Source organism: Crocuta crocuta, unplaced genomic scaffold (genome assembly GCF_008692635.1).
Source record: "Crocuta crocuta isolate KB4526 unplaced genomic scaffold, BGI_CrCroc_1.0 scaffold339, whole genome shotgun sequence".
Taxonomy (NCBI): domain Eukaryota; kingdom Metazoa; phylum Chordata; class Mammalia; order Carnivora; family Hyaenidae; genus Crocuta; species Crocuta crocuta.
The window spans coordinates 5,106,943-5,114,112 of NW_027530357.1; positions in this window are offsets into that span (position 1 = coordinate 5,106,943).

The following is a 7,170-nucleotide window of genomic DNA, read 5'->3' on the forward strand; positions in this document are numbered from 1 at the left end:
GGGGGGGGGGGGGGCGGGGGGAGAGAAGAGCTTTCTGAGGCTCCCATGGGGAGACTCTCCCAGCTGTGCACAGCCACATCCTGGAGCGGGGTCCGAAGTGTGATGGAGAAACAGCAAGCCAGAGAGGTCTGATTCAAATGCTGTCTGCTGTTCTCCGTGAGCTTTGGAGAGAGGCTCCGGGTGCGCAGTGAAGGTGCAAGGTGGCGCTTGGACAGTTGTCTTTTAATGAGTGCTTTCCACGCACAGCCGCTGGACCCGCACTTTCCATCCCCTGTCTCCTCGGGTCCTCCGAGCGACCCCACCTATCCACATTCTTCAGCCCCATTTTACAGCTGGGGCTCTGAGTCCTGAGCCATTGTGCACAAGCAGGGCACCTGAATGTGAATCTGGTCTCCAGTGTCCCCTCCCCCCCACCTCCCGCCAGGGCCATGGCCTTGAACACTGTGCCTTCCTGCCTTTGTTTCTGGCTTGATCTCCACGTGTCATCACCGAACCCTCCCCAGTGACATGGAGAGCGTGGATGGCCCAGCACTCAGTCAGAAGGAGTTAGGACAGCTCTGGCGGGAGGTGTCTTTCCGGGCTGAGTTATGGTGGAGGCCCTCCCGGCCCCGGTGCTTATGGACACCAACACACCGGGGCGGGCGGGGGGGATGCCCCTGATTCCTAAGGATCCTAATTCTGGCATCGTCAGGCTCCCTGTAGGTGCGTAGCTAGAATCCATGCATGTAGCTGGGGGAAGAAAAAAATACCATTTTTACTTTTGGTAAAAAGCAAAGGCGGCATTTTCTTCCCTTGGGAACGCAGGTGACAAACTGCCATAGTGTCATCAGTTGCTGTGACTTCAGCCCTCACTCAAACGCAGAGCCTCCGCCATCACCAACAGTTGTTGCAAAGTATCGTTTGTGCTCCTGGAAACTTAGAAACTGCAGAAGTAGATAGGCCAGTGGCCAGTGGTGAGACTTTGTTACTTCAGACATAATAAAGAAGCTCCTATGTTACTATTTCACAAACTTGGCTTTTCATGTTGTGATATCTGTGTTACAGTATAATTGGTTTCTTTCCCAGTCCCGCCTGCTTTATTTTGTGCACTGAAAAGCATGGTTTTGAAAAGGGATCCAGAGGCTTCAACAGGCTGCCCAGAGGTCCCAGGAAGCTAGGGTCCTGCTCTTAAAAAGTGTGCAGCCTATGGGGCGCCTGGGTGGCTTAGTCGGTTAAGCATCCGACTTTCGCTCAGGTCATGATCTCACGGTTCGTGGGTTCGAGCCCCGCGTCGGGCTCTGTGCTGACTGCCAGCTCAGAGCCTGGAGCCTGTTTCAGTCTGTGACTCCCTTTCTCTCTGACCCTCCCCTGCTCACACTGTCTCTCTCTCTCTCCTAGAAATAAATAAAAATATTTTTTTTTAAAAAAAGTGTGCAGCCTAGAGCCTGGAGCCTTCTTCGGATTCTGTGTCTCCTTCTCTCTCTGCCCCTTCCCTGCTCTTGCTCTCTCTCTTCCTCTCTCAAAAATAAATAAACATTAAAAAATGAATAAAAACTGTGCAGCCTAAGAGGGAAAAAGACAAAGACACATACCAATGTGTAAGACGCAATCTTAAACATAAAAGAAAGTGAAACTCTTTCTTTTATGAGGGTGAGGACTGTATTTTTTTTATTCATATCCTTAGCACCCAAAATAGTGCCTGATAATCAACAGTAACAGGTCATCAATAAATGGTGCCAAATGCATGAGCTCGACTATCTCAAGCTACACCACTAGCCACTTACAACCTGAGTGATCTTGGGTGAGCTATGGTCGCCTTTCTGTGCCTCGATTTCTTCATCTGGAAGATGGGTTCAATACCCATCCCATCCCAGACGGCATCCATACCATCAAGTGAGATGGTGCGCATGTATAGAATAGTCCCGGGCTCATCGTGCATGCGTGGCAAAGGTCGGTGGCCAAGGTCAGTTCAGTTCGACAGCAGCTCCTGTGGCCCCCAAACCTTTCTTCTCTGAGAGATCAACTCCGAGAACCCTTGCCGGCAGACTCCACCCCTGGGTTAGAGGTGAGTCACCTGGTGAGAGTCTGCATCTAAAGAAATCAGATAAGAGTCTGAGAAATCAGGTGATGGTGTTTGTCTGAGAGCCGTGATGCCCCGCACCACCCCCACGGAGGAAGTGCTGTCTCCCCTTGCATTGTCCTGGGAGGCAGGACAGGGTAGGTACAGGTCCCTTGGCCTCCCGCCCCCCCCCCGCCCCCCACNGGCCTGCCTTATCTTGCCAGGGATTGCTTCACCACTCTCCCCCCGCTCGCACATTTGCTTGGAAGATGCCTGTGTCTGTGAGGGCTGGTAAGGACCTGGAACAGCCTTTGAAGGTATCCAGCCAACTGAATTTAATTAAGCGGCAGTTGCAGAAGCCAGCAGCATTTTTCCTAAGAAAGCAATGCCACTTCCAAAAGTCCCCCACCACTCCTGTGCAGCCCATTGCCTGTTCTTCAGGCTTTGTCATAAAACTGTCCATGGGATGGTCTCCTTAGACGGTGGATCCGATTGGCAGGACTTTTTTTTTTTTTTCCTTAAGCAGGCATGGCTGCCCTGAGTTAGGAGCATCATGGCCTGTCCCTTACACTCCATTTCTTCTTGCTTCCCAAAGCTGACGTGAGAGGACCTTTGTCTTTTCAGCTTGGTTTCTTGGATGGCCCCAGAGGCCGCCATCTTGGCAAGTCATGATCCCACCAGCTCAAGAGTAGGGCAGCATCACACTCCACTCCGGCGCCAAATGAGGGCTGTATTACTGCGCTAAGTAGGGTAAAGTGGTGGCGAAGGAATACTCCTGCTCCCAAACATACTTTGCAGTCATTCATTCTTCAGTGATTAAGCCCTTATTATAAGCCAGGGGCTGAGGATATAAAGACAACCAGGCTCCCCCCTTCACAGAACTTTAGATGTTCAAAGGAGTGATAGATAACAAGTACGTAAGCAAATAAAGACATGAAACAGCTACAGATTGTTATAAGTGCTGAGAAGAAAGAAACAGATGGTTGGAGAATCATGAAGGGATATTCTTAGAGAAAGTCAAAGAAGAGCTCTCTGAGAAAGTGACATTCAAGCTGAGACCGAGCCAGCCGTGGGAAGAACCGGGGCAAAAAGATTCCGAGGCCGGAGGAACGGCAAGTGCAAAGGCCCTGGGGTGGGCAAAGCTTGGCAAGAGCTAAGGACCGACAGTAGATCAGGGTTGGTGGAGTGTAACCGATAAGGAAGCGAGTGGCGAGAGGTGACGAGAGGGAGAAAGGCAAGGTGCAGGCCCTGCCCGAGCAGAGAGACCATTGTCAAGAGTTTGGGTTCTTACTCGTGGGGGCAGGGGATGGAGCTGAAATTTACCTGGGAGGTGCCCCACATATGAATTTGTTAGATGCATAGATGATTTAGAAATAGTCTCCCATTTGGAAGCTTAGGCATCAAAGTCTTCAGTAATTACATCCCTATCTGAATCCCCCCAGGACTCATTAGCTCTATCACTCGGTTGGCCCTTCTGCATATATGCCTATAAATGAGCTCTAAAGAAGTGGTTTTCAGAAGGCCCAGGCTGGGGGTGGCCAGGGCAGCCTCACTGCCTAGCTCCGAAGGGGAAACACTCTCCTTGTGTTCTCGGTAAAGGGCATTCCTTGGAGCGCAGCATAGAGCTGGAGGAGACGCTGTTCCAGGGGGGAGGGTGTCCTGGTCCTGGCTCTGACTGGTCCCCACTCTGACACTCGCAAGCTGCAAGACCTGAAGCAGGCTGCATGCTCTCTCTGGGTCTCTGTCTCGCGCCCTCAGGAAGTGGGCAGCGCTGCACCCACCTCCCAGGCTTACTGAACACTTTCAGACTAAGGAAGTGAAAGCACGATATGTGAATGTGGTAAAGAAGTGTCCTTGACCCAGGCCCTGGGGCGGGGGGGCTGCAGAGATCGGTGGACCATGGAAGCTGCAGACAAAGGGCGTGCTGTGCGTGCATGCCTGCACACACAGGAAAGTGCATTTTTCAGAGGAGAGGATCCTAAAGTCCCTCCTCAGCGTCTCAGCGACAGGTGAACCACCCGCGGTTAGAAAGCATGAACTGCCGTTGGCCCGCCCTTGAAGTTGCTCCCTGGCTCTGAGAGCTGGTTAAACATTTGCTTGGTGATGGTGTCTTAATTCCTCCCCTGAATCTCTAAGTCACCGGGTGGCAGGAGGCTGTCCCCATTGACCCTTCCCTCCCCACCTTCCGGTCTTGCTGACCCCTCCCTTCCCAAGGGCCACCCCCCCCCCCCNGGGGCCAAGCCCTCCCCGCAGCGCTCACACGGAGGCCCCCAAGCCCTTGCAGCACCACCGGCTGGGTGAAATGAGCTAAATGAGAGTGTGCTCTTGGAAGAGCCAGTGACCGCCTTCCTCATCGCAGGCAATGAGACGCCTTAGCCCCTTAGCCTGGGTGCACAGCTTCGGCAGGGAACCCCCAAGGAGGGAGAGAGAATGACTGGCACTTCTGGCATCGAGAAAGTGGCCCACGAGGACGATGTTTCTGTTTGCAGGAAGAGAAGGGAGAGTTTTTAACTTCCACCCATCTACAGAGGCTTGACTGGGGGGGCTGGGGGGGGCAGGCAGGTATCTCCCTACACGTGCAGCCAGCACAGCACCCAGGCACTTAACAAAACAGTAAATAAATCATGGTCGCTTCCAGCCAGTACACTCACCTCTCACCTAGCCCATTCCTAACTGGTCCCTCCCGCCTCCCCCTGACTAGTCATGAAGGTAATGATAGCTTGTGTCCATGTTGCGTGTTCCTTCTCAAGAACTCCAAACCCTTGGCTGTAATTATCTCCTCATCCTCATTTCTGAGTTACCTTAAGAAGCCAGGGATGGGTGTTCTACCCAATACTACTCCCCTCACCTCCCCCCAATTCGAATCAATGTTACTTCAAGGAAACCGAGGCCTAGGACAGTTTTTTGTCCTGATCTGCAAGTCCCACGCAGGGGCGGGCTGGGAACAAGGACCCTCCCCTTCCGCTGCCCATCCCTGAATCTGATCTGTCCTAAGACTATTAAAAAATTTTTTTGTTAGGAGGCAAAGCCGATCCTTCGCATTCTGCTAATGTCCCCAATAGTGCCTCAGTTCCTGGGTTTGGGGAGGATCCCCTTGCTTGGGAAGATTCCCGTGGGGAAGAAGAAGTCTCTGACCGTTTGGAGCCCGACCCTGGGAACCTGCCGCTGCCTGGGCCCCAGTGAATTCCCGTGGAGCTCCCCCAACACCACACCTCTGAACGAGTGTGAGTTCGGGATTCTGGGTGGGCTTGCATCCGCAGACAGGCTTCGACTCGTTGTCCTCCTTGGCTTCCAGAACAAAGCTCTACCACAGTGAGTGGTTCTACAAGGAAGGATGGCCTGGGGAAACCAAGAGTTTGCTCCTGGCTTGAATCTGCTGAATAACCCAGGGAGGGAGGGAGTTGGGAGTTTCCAGGCCTCAGCTGCTCCATCAATTAGATGGGTTTAACATGAGCCCCTCCGGTGCCTCTTTAGGAGGTCAAAGCAAAATGACAGGCGTCAAAGGGCTTTGAAAAGCATCCCCTTGAGACTCTGAGACAGATGCGGTCCGGCCTCTGGGGATCGCCTGAGGGTTCACCGGTGGAGGGAAGCAGCGAGGTGAACGTGGTAGACTGAAAAATGTCCCCCCTCCCCGCCCCTGCCCTCAAAGAGAACATCAAACCCCTGGAATCTTGTGGATGTGACCTTACTTGGGAAAAGGGTCTTTGCAGATGTGGTTAAGTGAGGATCACTAGAGAGGAGAGAGTCGTGGATAACCCACGCAGGCCCCAAATGCAATGGGACCTATCTCCATAAATTCGCCACACAGAGCACAGACACACGCAGAAGACAAGACACGCGGCCCCAGAGGCCGACAGCGGAGGGATGTGGCCACAAGCCGGGGTCGCCCGGAGCCACCAGGAGCGGGAAGAGCCAAGGGAGGATTCTCCCCTGGAGCCCTTGGCGCAAAAGCACAGCCCGCTGACACCTTGATTTCAGACGCCTGGGCTCCGTCGTTGTGAGAATACACTTTGTCGTGGGAAGCCACCCAGGTCTGTGGGAGCGAATACACGAGGTGTGCGAACGCCCATCCCATGCAGATGGGAGAGCCAGGCGTCCGGCTCTGCGTCCAGCGTGCGACACGTCCCATCCCGCCTCGTCCCTTCCAGAGGAAGCCGTATATGCCACCCTGAGAGCCATCTCCAAAGCTCAGGGACAGGGGAAGATGGCAGCCATTGAAACCAGCCCCTTTCGGTGTCGTGGAAGGAGGGGCGGAGGGGACCCATCGCGCTCGCAGGAAATGCAGCCGGTGAACCAGCTGATGCTGGAACTCTCGCATCTCCCAGCGCCCCAGCCAGCCGGGCAGCCGCGTCCCCTGCCAGAAGAGGAATGGGTCCTAGCTGCTCACTAGATGCCTGGAGGCGCAAGACTGTGTCGTCCGGGCCACGAGCCACAAGCCAGTCCGCGTGCTCTGGGCCCCCCAGGGCCGTGCGGGCCCCCACCGTGCAGGCTGCTCGGACACGTGTTTACGGAGGACGGGTGCTCGGAGCTGATCACCGGAGTGTCACAGGGACAGCGGGCTGGTTCGGGCCGTCCCCACCAGGGATTCTGCTCCCAGGGGCTCGCGAGAACAGCATCGTGTTCCAGGGACTCCAGAGACTGGTTTCTGGGCACATTTTCATGGAGCCGTCAGAAATGAGCGCCTTCTGACCTCTGGTTCCCCGTGAGCCAGTTGCGGAGGCGGGAAAGTCCTGCTGCAGTTTTGGCACCTTCTGGTCCCGGTTCCCAGAGATGCACAGAGGAGGGGCAGAGACTCCGCGCTGTCCCGGGAGCACCGCAGGCTTCGGGGAGGAGTCCGTCTCACCTGCCGGGGGTCTGCGCTGAGCGCCCGCACCGCGCACTGGAGGCTTCCTTTTGCTGGTGGGAACGGCGGTCAGGCCCGCACTTCTCCGCAGGCGTGCGCTCTGCGAGCCCCCGTGCGCCCCCAACACGGGCGGTCGGCCTGTCTCCCCGGGGGTTCTCAGCTGAGGCGCGACTGCCCTCTGGGGCTGGCTAACTGCTGTTGGGGGTTTGTCCCACGCCTGGTTGGTGCCCAGCGGCCTCCTCGGCCGATAGCACCTTCCACTCTGGGGGGGGGGGGGAAAAAAAAATGG